At 36.6% G+C, this 17136-nt stretch overlaps 1 protein-coding gene across 2 annotated transcripts in view; it reads right to left on the reverse strand.

Annotated features, from left to right (window-relative positions):
- The window catches only part of ecrg4a (ECRG4 augurin precursor a), a 47693-nt gene extending 30557 nt beyond the window's left edge, over positions 1-17136 (reverse strand). Inside the window, exon 1 of one of the 2 annotated variants that reach the window (XM_039743862.1) lies at positions 17037-17136. The gene's annotated coding sequence lies outside the window, so the exon portion shown is untranslated. The remainder of the gene's footprint in view (positions 1-17036) is intronic. The other variant, XM_039743863.1, reaches the window with a different exon arrangement.

Below are 17136 nucleotides of genomic sequence, written 5' to 3' on the forward strand. Positions count from 1 at the left end.
AGCGATCTTGGGTGCTGCAACAGGACAATGACCCAAAACACACCAGCAAATCCACCTCTGAATGGCTGAAGAAAAACAAAATGAAGACTTTGGAGTGGCCTAGTCAAAGTCCTGACCTGAATCCAGTTGAGATGCTATGGCATGACCTTAAAAAGGCGGTTCATGCTAGAAAACCCTCAAATAAAGCTGAATTACAACAACTCTGCAAAGATGAGTGGGCCAAAATTCCTCCAGAGCGCTGTAAAAGACTCATTGCAAGTTATCGCAAACGCTTGATTGCAGTTATTGCTGCTAAGGGTGGCCCAACCAGTTATTAGGTTCAGGGGGCAATTACTTTTTCACACAGGGCCATGTAGGTTTGGATTTTTTCTCCCTAAATAATAAAAACCATCATTTAAAAACTGCATTTTGTGTTTACTTGTGTTATATTTGACTAATGGTTAAATGTGTTTGATGATCAGAAACATTTTGTGTGACAAACATGCAAAAGAATATGAAATCAGGAAGGGGGCAAATAGTTTTTCACACCACTCTGTCTCTGTCTCAGTCTCTGGTTCAAAACTGATTGGACTTTGAATATATTTTTTCCTGCTAAACTCAATTGCACGTCATATTAAGTTAGAGCACTTTTCTGTTAAATGTGTCTTTCATCTGGAATTCAAAAAGGCAGCACATGAGAAGAATGACTTGGCAAAGATGTTGGCAGGGCATTACCTGACTTACCTGACTTTGATAGTTATTGCTTGGTTGCAAATATTCGTATCTTGAGACTGTATAGAATTAGAAGGCAGTGGAGCCATATGTTTGTAGTTAGCCTTGAAAAGGGACATTTTTACAAATTCCTCTCTATTTTCTTTACTTTGTAAGTCAAATGCTCTCCTCTGCTGATATACTGCATCAATACAATTCAATTTTATTTATTTGTGGTGGTTATAAGTTATACCGACTGTTAAAGACCTCTGTATTGACAATTTGTAATCACCTTTTCATCAACCATATCTTACATTTTAAAATTCCAGCAGCACACCCTTTTTTTCCTTTTTCTCATTATAAATTTTGTCATAATGAATTTGCCAAACCTTCTAACTCTTCCATTAATATATTTGCTTGGATGTACAGTATTTTAATCAGTCATGAGTAGAATACTGGGAATATTTTTATACTTTATCTGTAGTGAGAGGTTAAGCAAAATTACACCTTTTATTGGCTAACTAGAAAGATTACAATATGCAAACTTTCAAGGCAGCTTAGGCCCCTTCTTCAGGCAAGATGTAATCAAGAAGAACGGGCCTGAGTTGTCTCAAAGCTTGCATATTGTAATCTTCCTAGTTAGCCAATAAAAGGTGTCATTTTACTTAAAGTCTCACTAAATCTGTAATGGCTAAGATGGTACAACACCCTAGTACTGTATACTTTATCAGCTAATCTGCCATTGTTCACTTCTAGATGGTCATAGGCATCAATTTGAAAAGTACCTCTCCTTGAGTATCTTAGACAAAGAATGGAATTCAGTCATTCATAATATGCACACATGAATTTGTGCAATGTAATATGGTGTAATTCATCTATAAATTGTGCATTACACACATTTCATATATTATATATTAATATAATATTATATTTGATTGATTGGTTGATTTTAATTTGAAACAAATAAGATTTACTTAATTGCAAGAAATGTTAACAAACAGAGACAAATCTTTCAAGATTACGTTTATTCAAAGTATATCAGGGAATGTATCTTACTAGTGAACAATGCTGTTAAGCACTTGCCTGACTAGGTTGTATATTTGGGGACAGAATTAAATAAAGACCATTTTGGAAGAAAACCAATCCTTTATTGGTTAGATACTGTAAGACTTTGAATTATTGCTCATCTTTTTACACCATTGTTTGGCATAACAGTGGATGGAATAAGCTATGGTAATACTGGATGAGATGTGATTATATACAGTACATTAGAGGATCCTTTCCTGGACTTGGGCTCCATCAGGGGCTGTTTCTTACGTTGTGCTCAGTGTTGTCATAATAGTGTCTTTCCCTCACAATCCTGAATTGGATTAAGCAGGTTTGAGAGTTATATTAGAACATTAGAACAGTCTAAACGAGAACAGGCCATTCAGCCCAACAAAGCTTGCCAGTCCTATCAACTTATTACTTCCAAAAAACATCAAGTCGAGTTTTGAAAGTTCCTAAAGTCTTATTGTCTACCACACTACTTAGTATCTTATTCCAAGTGTCTATCGTTCTTTGTGTAAAGAAAAACAAGTTTCCAACTGTGTGCCCATGTTCTTGATGAACCCATTTTAAAATAGCAGTCTCGATCCTCTGTACTAATTCCCTTCATAATTTTAAATACTTCAATCATGTCGCCTCTTAATCTACTTTTGCTTAAACTGTGTAGGCTCACCTCTTTTAATCTTTCCTCATAATTCAACCCCTGTAGGCTGGAATTGGCCTATATCTTACAGCACTCTGTATTCCCAGGCGGTATGTCCTGGATAGTGCTCCAGTCCATTGCAAAGACATACACTTCTACAGGACACCTACTAATATAACATGTGACCCACTCAGCCAAGAGTCAAAATTAAAAATGGCTGTCATCTCTGGCTCATTCATTCTAATTATTTGTTTGGATTGAGGCATCAGTGTGAAGTGGAACCTGATAAATTAATGATTACTGTTATGACACCAGACCATTATATTTTTCCATAGTTTATGGTGTGCAGTCAGTTGCCCTAGGTCAGCCTAAATTAAACATCAGTCATTTCAAACTGTAATAATCATTATACACACTAGTAATACCTTGGCTATATTTGTAAATCAAATTAATTGTACCTTCATAAAAAGTATAAATTTCTATCAAAAATATTTAAATTTCTGAATGACCTCAAACTTTTGACTTTTGATATTATCTTAAATTACAAATATGGGAGTCCAGGGTCTGTGGTACTTAAATTGAGGAGTCTGAATTGGAGTCAGAGTGGAAGATTTTGTGTACTGACTCCTCAGCCCTGAGTATTTCATTCTGTTTAGCAACACCATTCACTGTGCACTTACCTGATATTTATTAAATAATTCAAACCAATAGGTAAAGCTCTGTTTTTGTGTTCCTTCTTGGTCGCTGTTTGCTGAGATCTTCATTCATTGACTTCATCGTTCTGAATGCTCACTTTTTTTGTTTTCATTCAAAGCCCCTAAGTTCATACCATGCAGTAGATTCAGAAATTATTCAGACCCCTTCAGTGTTTTCACATTTTGCTGTTGCAGCCCTGTGCTAAATTCAGTTTTTCTCCATATGAAGAAACTTTCAATACCCCAGGAAGACAAAGTGAAAGCAGGATTTTAGACATTTTTGCAAACAACTTAAAAATGGAAAAACTGAAATACTGCAAATAATCCAAAACTTTACACAATACTTAGTTGAAGCACCTTTAGCAGCGATTAAAGTCTGGGGCCTTCTTGGGTATGGCACAGCAAGCTTTGTATACCTGGATTGTGTACCTGCCATTCACCTCTGTAGATCATCTCAAACTCTGTCAGGTTGGATGGAGACAGTCAGTAGACATCTATTTTCAGGTCGCGCCAGAGGTATACATTTGGGCTCAGATCCCAGCTCTGGCTGGTCAACACAAGGACGTTCCTATTGTTTTCCCTAAATCTCTCCTTTCTTGTCTTTGCTTTGTGCTTAAAGATGTTGTCCTGTTGGAACGTGAATCTTCGGCTCAATCTGAGGTCCAGTGCACTCTAGAGCAGGTTTTCATTGATGTCTCTGTACTTTGCACCGTATATCTTTCCCTCAACTCTGTTTCACCTTCCAGTTCGTGCCTTTAAAAAAAAAAAATAGCATGATGATGCCACCACAATGCTTCAATGTTGAACTGGTGTTGCACAGACGATGAACAGTGCCTAGTTTCCTTCAGATATGATGCTAATCTTGGTTTCCTCAGACCACTTTGTTTCTCAAAGTGTTGAGAGTCCTTTTGGTGCCATTTTTGCAAACTCCAAGTGTGCTTCCATGTGTTGTTTACTGTAGAGACACTTCTGTCTGGCTACTCTGTCATAAAGCCCAGATTGGTGGATTGTTGCTGTGATGGTTGTCCTTCTGGAAGTTTCTTCCATCTCTACAAAGGGTCTCTGGAGCTCAGCAAGAGAGACCATCGGGTTCTTGTTGACCTCTCCTACCTTGGTCCTTCTCCCTTGAACGCTCAGTTTGGCCACTGATGGACTTCAAACAAGATATAGAAACATTTCAATGATAATCAGTAAAATGGGTTGCATCTGAGCCATATTTCATCTGTCTTAGCAAAGGGTCTGCATACTTGTGTCAATGTGATATTTCAGTTTTTATTTTTTTTAATAATTTTGCAAACATTTCTATAGTTCACTTTGTCATTCTAAAGTATTGAATGTTATCTAATGGGGAGAAAAATATAATTTAAATGATTTTAGCACAAGGCTGCAACAAAGCTGAATTCTTAAAGTGAAAAGTCTGAAAACTTCCTAAATCCACTAGAGCATAACATCTCAAACCTACTTGAAGGATAAATTTGGTATTTTTTTAAGTCAGTTATTTCTTCATAATTGTGGTATATATTAATATGCCACATTAAATTGTGTTCTAAAGTGAAGTATTTTTTAAAATTTTAATAAATACTTAACCTGTTCTTGCACTTTAAAATGGAGGTGAAGTATATCGAGGTTCAGTCTGAAAACAAAGTCTTAAATCTTAGAGTACATTCACATTCAAGTAGTCTGCATGTCTGAGACATACTTGGAAGCACATTAGTCCAGTAACAGCTAGTAAGAGAGATCTTAAGCACACACTTCCCATGGACATATCCACACTCGCATATGGGCCAGTTTGGAATTTCCCATTAAACTAACCATAATGACCTTGACGATGTAAGATGAAAATGTTGTATACACACTCTACTGTATGTGGACAAGATCCAGGAATGGGCTTTGAACTCTAACCACTGTGATACCTTCCATGTAATTATTTAATTAGTTATGCCAGAAATGTGTTCAAATAGTAAAAAGTAATTTTAATATTTTATGTCTCTTTCTTATATTGTGATATTTTATAGTTGTCACTTTATAGTTGACTTTTTTGGTAATACAATGTAAGCCAATGATTAAAAAGCTATCCTAGCAATTCACAAAAAGGTATAATAACTAGAAGAGTCCAAATGATGGAGTACTTTTAGCATGCCACGCAAGCTTGTTGAGTTTTTTTTATTTTATTTTTATCAAAGTTTTATTACACTGCACATATTATAGATCAATAAAACAAACACTGTTGTAGTTTATAGGCTTTATCTAACAGCTATATTCAGATGTCTGTTCCAGCTACCCAACAAGAGAGTGCAAAAATTGGAAGATTGAAGCATTTATTCCAAGCTCCTGAAGTACCCAAAAGGTTTGCAATGGTTCTGCATGTTATTTGAGGACAACATTAATAAAGGTCTGCTAGAATGTATAAAAAATAATAATAATTAAGTTGCTTCTTGTTTAATTATCTCTGCCTTGTAGTTAAATAGGACATTTTACCATAGTTCTGTGGTCAGTGGGTTATGATAGTTCCAGAAAAAAACAAGATCTATAATGATGTGCTAACATTCTGTGCGTGTTCTTATAAGAGAACATTTATTTATCAGTAGTGTCCCATGTTGTATTACTGCATACAGAGCAGTTAAAGGGTAAAGTATTTATTGTAATCCTTTATAGAAGTTAAAATTGTATTCCAATAAAATGTAAGCAGGAGACATCTCCAAAACATGTAACCCAATGAAGAAACTGTTTGAAGGCTTCTCTCCAATGTACTTTTTTTTTTTTTTGATAGCCCAAGTCGAGGAGCTGTATTAGGCCATGTTTTGGACAGATTAAGGAAGAATGTATTTTATCAGGGCTCATCCTCCATTCATTTCACATTAAAGAAAAAATCAAACAACTCCAAGTAATATTAATGTAGTTCAATGCTATCCAAAAGAAGCACTGACTTGAATCACAAAACAATAAATGTAGTTATTTGTGATAATTTAGTTTGGATTACAAATTGTACAATATCCTAAATCAACGTTATCTCTTTGTGGAATTATCTGCAACTGATATATTTTCATTTTTCTGATCCATACAATGTACAATTCAAGAAATAAACAAAAAAGCCATTCACATACTTGCACCTTATTCACGTACACTCACTTATACAAGGTCTGTTTAGAGTTTCCCTGCTCTCCTTTGGAATGTAGAATTGAAATTAAGCACTTTGATAACAACCCTTTTGAAACAGGCAATGACCACATATTCTCTCTACAAAGTATTAAAATTTCACTGAAGATGAGAATTCATTGCTATATGATTTTAAAATACAGTATGCTCCTAGAATAGTATTACATAACATCTCGATTGACTTCTATTTGCATCCATAATGGCTAACACAGTAAAACACCCTACTACTAAAAATATGCTCCTGAAATTCCATGCCTTATGAACATTAAGTTAATTAAGGGGGAATTTTATTTCAGGTGCTTGCTGCAAACAGTCAAAGGGCAGGTTCCTTGTTATTGGCACCAAAACAGGTATAGAAGACAAAGTTCATTGAGGAGTGAATATGTAGGTGAGTTTGGATTAGTCATTAATTTGTACTCCATTAACATCTCTAATCACTGCCAATTTTTTTTCCAATATTTACAGAAACTGAATTTGGTCTCAAGTTTACGCTCGTAGTGACATTTATCCACCTTGATTCCTTTCTGAGCTCGTATTTGTGTTTTTGGCATATTTCCATATCATTGTTTTTGGCTTTAGTAAATTCATGATAATAAATTTCCTCTGATATAAAATTAAAAATCCTTTAAGTTTACTTTTTACTTTTTATAGTTTTTTTCTGTAATTTTCAATTATTTCAATTTAGCAGAAAAGTAACTGGATTACATACCATTTCAGACATTCATAGGGTAAGTGAACAAAAGCCATAACAGGAACGTGTTTATATGGCAGGTGTGATGGAAGTTTGATACCTTATTTAAATTCCCTGTCTAAGGTATGCTTCTTCACCCTTAACTCCCCTACATCCAGTAATTATAAAACTAACTTCTTCTGATTAATGCAATACTGTACTTTTTAGATGTCAAAAATGATTCCTCATATAAGTTGATACACATCTTGTCATTCCACAAAGTGGGACATTTTAATTTCACGGATGCACTTTGTACTTTCTGTATAGCATATAGATGGACCTATAAAGGTCATGGTTTGAGGGGACTTTAGATATAGTTTTCTCATCCTTTGTCTGTTTATGGTAGCTTCATCATATTGGCAGACTGTTACTTTCATGTATTGAACATAATTTCCTCAGTTTACTTTAGTGCTTTTAATACTTTCATAAAATAGTGGGATAAAGAGGGTTTAGAAAATAAATGGATTGATTATTTTAAATTATTTTGGAATTCTGACAACTGTCTGAGGTTGTGGATATGGATTCCTAGAATCAATATCATATTACTAAATAAGGGTGAAAAAAACTTACACTGCAGACAAAGGTTTTGTAGTAAAATCCAGATAATTCCTCAACAATTTGCTTAGTTTCACCCACGGTCAGAAGAGTATCATTTACTTTGAAAAATACACTAGGCTTAATAGTGTTTTCAGAAAGCATTGATTTGCTAATGCCGCAAAGTTTATTCCTTATGAGGGAATTTAACATCTAATCTCAACAAAGACTAGAGTCAACTTTATTATTTGCCAAAGTCTAGCTTCATTTAGTCTCCAGGCCCCTAAAGCAGAGCCATAACTTTTTATCTCCGAACTGCTTTGGTCACAGAGGATTGGTTGTTTGTTGTTGTAAATTGAACTATTGCATTTAAAAATTTGCCCTGTAGCCAACACACTCTTATGCTGGGATTCAATAAATCAAATGAAAGCAGGCAGAAAGTCAGAGCTCTCTCATCACAGCATGAATGAGGTGGACTTTGAAGAACAAATTCCCTAGGATCCAAAACGTTTAACCTCCAGAAGATGGTGTTATTTCAGACTGATTATTAAAAGGCAGAGATGTGACTACTCTCCATCACATCATAAATACATCAAACATTTGTAACAAATGCACTCTTTGAAAATTTTGGTTTATTATGACTGTGCTGGCAATTTGATAAATTAGGGAAGACTTAAAAAAAATAAACATAAAAAGCCAAAAAGATTGTTTTTTTTTTTTTTAGTACAAGGCAATGGTGTATTCAGTGGACAGACTGAGGACAGTGCACGCAAGTCAAAAAATGCAGAAAGTAACAATGACAGCCAAAACACATACTGACAAAAAAACAAAGCCAAAAGTCAGTATGTCAGTATGTCAGTCAGTATTATTCCCATATACCTGCTTGGTATTTTTTAATTTAATTATATAATTTTAATTATATATATTTACCAAACTTAGTTTTCTAATTTTACATTGTCTCTAAAACACAGAAATTGGGAAATAACATTTCAGTTAATTAGCCCAAGAGTCCAATTAAAATCAGTAGCTGGTTGGAACAAAAACCTGCAGCCACAGTGGGTCCCCAGGACCGAGTTTGGGAAGCACTATTTATTCGCCTATCTACTGCAGCATGTCTCCATCTTTTATAATGATGGTGATTTTTTTTTTTCTTCCTTTCATTCACGTCTACCTTTGGACCTATATACAGGGTGACACAGAAAAATGGGAACTTTTGAAAAACCCAATAAAAATAGAAGAAATCCAACAAAAAATTTTTATTGACAGCAATTGAACCACTACAACTTGCCTTTTTAAGAGACAGTAATCCAAATTATCAATGTCTGAAAATTACGTCCTGTAGATGGCGTCCTCCTATACGTATGCATTCTTCCAATCTGGTGTTGAGGTTCCCCATTGATCGCTGCAACATCTCAGCTGGGATACCACGAATTTTGTCTTGAATTCTTTGTTTCAATTCATTCAGTGTTCTTGGCCGAGTCGTGTAGACCCAACTCTTAAGGTAGCCCCACAAGAAAAAATCACAAACGGACAAATCCGGTGATCTTGAGGGCCAGGGAATGTCACTGAATCTTGAGATGACATGGTTACCGAACCATTCTCGCGCAGCTGCCATTGATTGCCTTGCAATTCTAAACTAAATTATTAAATGGCGAGATTGTTTACAGCTCAAGGTCCCTGTTCCGCAGTGCTGCCAACTGTACATGGCTACCACTACGCATTTCAAAAGTTCCCGTTTTTCTGTGTCACCCTGTACGTATGTGTGTGTCTGTATATATATATATATATATATATATATATATATATATATATATATATATATATATATATATATATATAGTGGGATGCAAAAGTTTGGGTAACCTTGTTAATAGTCATTATTTTCCTGTATAAATCGTTGGTTGTTACGATAAAAAATGTCAGTTAAATATATCATATAGGAACAACAACAACATTTATTTATATAGCACATTTTCATACAAACAGTAGCTCAAAGTGCTTTACATATTAAAGAATAGAAAAATGAAAAGACACAATTATAAAACAAAATAAATCAACATTAATTAACATCGAAAAAAGGAGACACACACAGTGATATTTGAGAAGTGAAATGAAGTTTATTGGATTTACAGAAAGTGTGCAATAATTGTTCAAACAAAATCAGGCAGCCCTTTGACGGGAAAGCACGGACGGGGTATGCAGCAGAGGGGCGGTCACCATAAGCCCTCAACTGATAGGAAGGAGGGGCGGAAGTTTACTACCTGCTTCCGCTCCCACAGGGGTCGGGCAAAGGAAAATCGGATGTGTTATAACTGCAGCCGCTGTGGCCACATCTGGAAGTGTTGTCCAGAGAGCACGCCTGAGTGGCAGGGACTTCGGGGCAACACCCCCGGATCTGTTTATTATATTTCCACAGGACAGAGCCGTGGAGCAGAGGACACGATTCCCTATATAGCAGAGGACTGACCCTCGCGAGACAGGTCGATTAGCCCCATGACTCTCCTCTAGGAGAGGGGCAATGTAATGGATGGTAAGGTTCCATGCCCGGCCCTTCTGCTTATGTTCAGTGGGAGCCACCAGAGACTCCGCAGTACATTTCCCCGGGACGCTTGGAACCCTCAACTGAGCGGGCGAATGGGCAGGAGTTTCCTGCCTGCTTCCACTCCCGCAAAGGTCGAGCCGAAGGGAGTCGAGTGTGCTACAACTGCGGCAACTGTGGCCACATCTGGCGGTGTTGTCCTGTGAGGTCGTGGCAGCAATGTCGGGGCAACACCCCCAGACCATTTACTTATATTTCCACAGGGCAGAACTGTAGTGCTGAGGACACCAACTCCCCATTATAGAGAAGACCAGCCCTCTGGAAGAAGGTGTAGTGTAATGGACAGCCGGGTCCCATGCCCGGTCGGGACGACCCTGCTGTGTATGGTCCGGGGGGACACGGGGAAGACGTGCCCCATGGCTGAAGAGAAAATAAAAAGATTTCTGTTCAATTTATATGTGCCTCAGTGTGAATCTGTGCCGGGTCAGGCGCTTATATAGCGCCTTATTCACACTATATATGTAATTTTTTTTTTTTTTCTTTAAGATTCTTTAGAGAACTCTCATCAGTCATCCATTTTGCATGTGGGCAAAAAAGCTTTTATCTTTCATTTTAGTGTGTGTGTTGCCTGTGAAAGGGAATCTACAGTGGTGTGAAAAACTATTTGCCCCCTTCCTGATTCCTTATTCTTTTGCATGTTTGTCACACAAAATGTTTCTGATCATCAAACACATTTAACCATTAGTCAAATATAACACAAGTAAACACAAAATGCAGTTTTTAAATGATGGTTTTTATTATTTAGGGAGAAAAAAAAATCCAAACCTACATGGCCCTGTGTGAAAAAGTAATTGCCCCCTGAACCTAATAACTGGTTGGGCCACCCTTAGCAGCAATAACTGCAATCAAGCGTTTGCGATAACTTGCAATGAGTCTTTTACAGCACTCTGGAGGAATTTTGGCCCACTCATCTTTGCAGAATTGTTGTAATTCAGCTTTATTTGAGGGTTTTCTAGCATGAACCACCTTTTTAAGGTCATGCCATAGCATCTTAATTGGATTCAGGTCAGGACTTTGACTAGGCCACTCCAAAGTCTTCATTTTGTTTTTCTTCAGCCATTCAGAGGTGGATTTGCTGGTGTGTTTTGGGTCATTGTCCTGTTGCAGCACCCAAGATTGCTTCAGCTTGAGTTGAGCACTTTAAAACACTGCTGAAAACACATTACTTTAACATGGCCTTTTTATAACTTCATTTTAATCGTAATTTAACTTAATTCTGATACTCTGTATGTTCAATTCATCATAATAACTATTCATGGTGGCTCTAAAATCGGTACTGACCCCTACTCTCTTTTCTGTTTCTTTTTCCGGTTTCTTTGTGGTGGTGGCCTGCGCCACCTCCACCTACTCAAAGCTTCATGATGCTCCAACAATGATGGATGGATTAAAAGGCAGAAGTCTACGTGACCATCATCATCATCAAGCCCTTCCGTGAGAACCCTAAATCCAAAGAGGACTGTTTCATTTATGTTAGGTAGAATGCCCAGAGGGGACTGGGCGGTCTCATGGTCTGGAATCCCTACAGATTTAATTTTTTCTCCAGCCGTCTGGAGTTTTTGTTTTTCTGTCCCCTGGCCATTGAACCTTACTCTTATTCAATGTTAATGTTGATTTATTTTGTTTTATAATTGTGTCTTTCATTTTTCTATTCTTTAATATGTAAAGCACTTTGAGCTACTGTTTGTATGAAAATGTGCTATATAAATAAATGTTGTTGTTGTTGTTGTTGACGAACAGATGGCCGGACATTCTCCTTCAGGATTTTTTGGTAGACAGTAGAATTCATGGTTCCATCTATCACAGCAAGCCTTCCAGGTCCTGAAGCAGCAAAACAACCCCAGACCATCACACTACCACCACCATATTTTACTGTTGGTATGATGTTCTTTTTCTGAAATGCTGTGTTCCTTTTACGCCAGATGTAACGGGACATTTGCCTTCCAAAAAGTTCAACTTTTGTCTCATCAGTCCACAAGGTATTTTCCCAAAAGTCTTGGCAATCATTGAGATGTTTCTTAGCAAAATTGAGACGAGCCCTAATGTTCTTTTTGCTTAACAGTGGTTTGCGTCTTGGAAATCTGCCATGCAGGCTGTTTTTGCCCAGTCTCTTTCTTATGGTGGAGTCGTGAACACTGACCTTATTTGAGGCAAGTGAGGCCTGCAGTTCTTTAGACGTTGTCCTGGGGTCTTTTGTGACCTCTCGGATGAGTCGTCTCTGCGCTCTTGGGGTAATTTTGGTCGGCCGCCACTCCTGGGAAGGTTCACCACTGTTCCATGTTTTTGCCATTTGTGGATAATGGCTCTCACTGTGGTTCGCTGGAGTCCCAAAGCTTTAGAAATGGCTTTATAACCTTTACCAGACTGATAGATCTCAATTACTTCTGTTCTCCTTTGTTCTTGAATTTCTTTGGATCTTGGCATGATGTTTAACTTTTGAGGTGCTTTTGGTCTACTTCTCTGTGTCAGGCAGCTCCTGGTTAAGTGATTTCTTGATTGAAACAGGTGTGGCAGTAATCAGGCCTGGGGGTGGCTACGGAAATTGAACTCCGGTGTGATACACCACAGTTAGGTTATTTTTTAACAAGGGGCAATTACTTTTCACACAGGGCCATGTAGGTTTGGATTTTTTCTCCCTAAATAATAAAAACCATCATTTAAAAACTGCATTTTGTGTTTACTTGTGTTATATTTAACTAATGGTTAAATGTGTTTGATGATCAGAAACGTTTTGTGTGACAAACGCGCAAAAGAATAAGAAATCAGGAAGGGGGCAAATAGTTTTTCACACCACTGTAAATAAATATGTTTGGGGGGAAACCACAATAACTTTTGGTTTGGTTTGTTCTGAGTCAGGTTTCAGGTATTCCTTTATTAATCATGAAAACTATTAATGACTTTGTATTTACACCTAATTAGAATTCCATATTTGATCTATGTCATTTATTTTTAGAGTGAATTTTGTCAGATCTTTTTATGTGTGATAATTACTTATATAGATGAGTTTGTAGGAAATCATGAGAGTCTTGTATTTGTCTAATTTGTAATTACAGTATGTGTATTTTTACAGGAAAAAGTCAATGGTTGAGCTCAACCCAGCTATAAGGATAATTATAATCAGACGTTTTGAGTACTTTGATTTTGAATAGATTGGCATACAGGATTTTCCCTTGCCTAGAGCCCTTAAGCTGTAGGATTGGCTTTGGGACCATGTGACTCTTTATTGGAGTAAGCAAGTTTGAAAAATTAATGAATTAATACTTGCATAATCTGGCTAACACACAAGTTCCAGAGTCATATTAAGTCACATTAAGTAATAAGCAATTGAAATTACTAAACATCTTAAGAAAGTTGTTAAAACTCCTGGGACTTAGAGTAGGAATCTTCTCATTCAAATGGAGAAGCAAGGGGCAATAGTTAGCATTACCAGGAGTGACTTTCTTACCAAAATGTATGCAACAGCATTGTAGAAAATTTTCCATAAAATCACAAAATACCCTAGAACAACACCAGTTGCAGGCCTTAGTGGCCTCTCTTAAACCTAGTGTTCATTCTGCCCTTCTATTCTGAAACCACTGAGCCCTCTGAATGATCTTATCTTTTGACTATAAGCTCAGAAACATTACGGTATATCTTTAGATAGCTTTTGACCCCTTTTCTGGCATCTGAACTTTAAGAACATATAGGAGCTTTGTGTGATTCTACTTGGACCCTACTCTGTGTCAACCCCCTCTCTCTCTCTCTCTCTCTCTCTATTAGTTTCCATGCCAAATAAACAATCCATTATAATAAACTTTTTTTTCTGTAATCCTTATTTTATTATTATGGTATATATTCTAAAAATTAGTATGTTTGTGTCACTTTCTGAAATACTAGTCTACTTGCTTTAAATTCGTCACAGATTATATCAGAGAAAGTGGTATGATGAATTATGCAGAGACCTTGCACAAACATACTTTCAAAAGTCAAATCTCTTCTAAATTCCTTATTTAGGTCTTTAAACATGTAAGTTACATAAGAAGTATACAATAAATCTACACATGAAATCTATCTGTTTTATTCTATGTACTGTATTTTATATTTCGAGATTACTATAGTATATTTCACTAGCCGGCGGCCGCGTAACATACGGTAGTGTAAGAATAGGAACGAAAAACAGTGATAAAGGAATTCAGAAATCAAGAAGAAATAAATACTTCTTGAAAGACGCAGTATGCGTGTAGAATTTCCGGCCAAGCAGGATTACATGTGAAAGTGATTAATAAATCAGGCTTTCCGAATTTACGTACTATGGCCATGGCATCCTGATAGTTTTGTTGCATGTATCTTGGACTTCCTGGAAATGTGGACGGTAATATGATCATTTTGCCTACACATACGTTGTTATTTTCAGCGTTTTCAGCATTAATCTTGTTGATGTAATCTGAGATAGCTGAGACGCGCGCCCTGTGTTTTAACATGCGCATCTACGACGTACTGCTGGAATAATTTGCCTCTGGAGTGCAAAATACTAAATGTCCAACCAGGGAATGAGATATTAAAAAATATAAAATTTTCCTACTGTTTTTGTGTGATTAAAATAAAGTTGTCCTGTGTGTTTGCGTAGTAGTGACAAACTGATTTGACGATACCTTGCCTATTATACATCAACACATCTTGCCTTGCAGTCACCACAACTGGCCAAGGGTGTGTGAGAAACAGAAGATGGAGTTGTTTAGATGTCTTCACACCTCAGATTGTGATTTATGTTTCTTCAACCGCTCAAAGGTTTCAAATAAGAAAAACAGCTGACAACAATTTGGTTTAGAAATAATTCATATGGACTATTGCCAGGCAGGGAGCTATGAATTATTATTGCTCACCACTGTATTTACATTCTTTCATCTGGGCCTAAACCCCTCCATCACCTAAGCATTCATTTTTATCTCACTAAGTGCCACTCCACACATCCTCTCAACTCTGTTCTCTTCAGATTTGCTTTATCATCTGCACCTCATTCCCATAGAACAGTCTGCTCCTCAAGCATCTTTTGTAAACTTTAGAAGTCAAAATGGGTTTGAATATGTTCAGTTATCCATCTGCACTTTGCATGTCACCCAAGTAGCAGAATTTCGTTACTTTTTCCAATACCTCTCCACTGCATATACTGTAAATGTGTATATAATATATCTAATATAATATATATATATATATTACATTTAGACTGCATCTTTCTCACACCTATTCTACAACCAAAGACTGTACTTCACACTATTATACCATTTAAACATACACTTTTAAAAATCTAAGCACTGGATTAAATTTTTCTCAACACGCCAAAATGGTCATGCACTCATCTTTTCCATGCTTCCTGCCCCTTGACCATTCCTACATATACTGTGTGGCTTTTTACTTCCAAAAAACAAAGTTAGGTGTGGATCAATGGTTAGTGTCTGTGGCAATGTCCATGCATAAGAAACTGTAAATGGTAGTAAGGATAGTAGATGGTATAGCGAATGTTTAGTGGTAAAGGTGAAGCTGCAGAAAACTGCAGGTGGTGATTATTGAAGTGCATGAAGGATGGCATTGGAAACTCTTGTACACCAATGAGCTTCTATTGAATTTCATGAGCATGCTCCCCACTAGAAACTACTCATTACCCAAAGCATCTAGTGAAAAGTTACAGTATTAAGTCTCATGTTAAAAGTAGCATGCAATATTGGCATGACACACTTTATTTGATCTTAACTGATAGCAGTGTGTGAAATTGCCATAGTAATCAAGTGGTTCTGTTAGTGCTGCATTGCTGGCCCAAGACTAACATTTTACTCTGGTTCTGTAGAATATGCAATTAGCTATCACTTAGGGTATAAATATCCTAAACATATTAATTGCCTCATACATGAACAGGAAATCTGCAAACAATACCTGAGCCACCTTGTATGTCTTACCAGCATCATACAGGACAGCCACTTTTCATGGCCTCCTGCTTCAACAGGAATGAAACTTTAGGTTAAAAATGTCATTATTTGAGACACTTCCATTGTTTTGTTGATTTTTTTAAAGGTAAATGCAAAATGTATGAGCAGAGAAATTTGTTTCCTTTTCTTCATTCTGTTAGGCAAAACAAAATTTAATTAATGCCGTCCTATACTGTAGACCAATGCTGCATCTCTAGTTAGATGACAGAAATATAAAATTCCTACAGTATAGTTAGCTAACATAAAAAGGAAACACCCTAACAATGATCATTTTAATTTATAACACTTTAAGATGTTTATACAAAAATTTGTTTTCAGAGACCCCCCAAAATTAGTTTTTGAGCTTTCTATAGTCTGAAGAGTTAATTTTTTTTTAACCTTGACTGGTACCTAACATGGCACAGTGACTAGCACTGTTGCCTCACAGTTTCACTTTACCTTTGTTCAAATCTAGGATACAGGCAGTATAGAGTTTACGTATTTTTCCATTTTCTCTGCAGGTTTTTTTTACTTGCATAATGAGACATGCAGGTTAGGTTTATTGACTCTAACCTGGCCCAGTGGGAGTGAGTATGAAGGAGCACGTGAGAGTTTTGTTATGTACTGGTGACCTGTCTAACATTCTTTTTTGCTTCGTGTTCAGTGCTGCCAGGATAGGCACCATCTACCATTACCCTGAACTGGAGAAGCATGTACACAAAAATTTTTTTAAAATCGTTCAAGCTTAAATTCTTAGACTAGGCCTAGCGATTGACAATTGACTACTAACAAATAGGAATAAAAAAATAAGAGATCTGTTTTCACTAAAGACATTTGTCAAAGAACTTTCTCACACAGTACTTTAGTATCACCTCATTCTTGGAAGAATCTTTTTTACAGTAGAATCCCTGCAAGCACATCCATATACACATACACACACATCCCCTTGCCTCCATACATAGGCATTCTTTGTTCCATTATTTAAAAAAAAAAGTTGGCAGTTTACCTCAAATCTGCAGATTTCAGATTCACTTTCAAGTGGTTGTCGCAAAGAAATGCTGTTTTTCCTGTGAAGGACAGTCGTCTCCTTGTTTCAGCTCCGCTTT

Source organism: Polypterus senegalus, chromosome 2 (genome assembly GCF_016835505.1).
Source record: "Polypterus senegalus isolate Bchr_013 chromosome 2, ASM1683550v1, whole genome shotgun sequence".
In the NCBI taxonomy this organism is placed as follows: Eukaryota; Metazoa; Chordata; class Cladistia; order Polypteriformes; family Polypteridae; genus Polypterus; species Polypterus senegalus.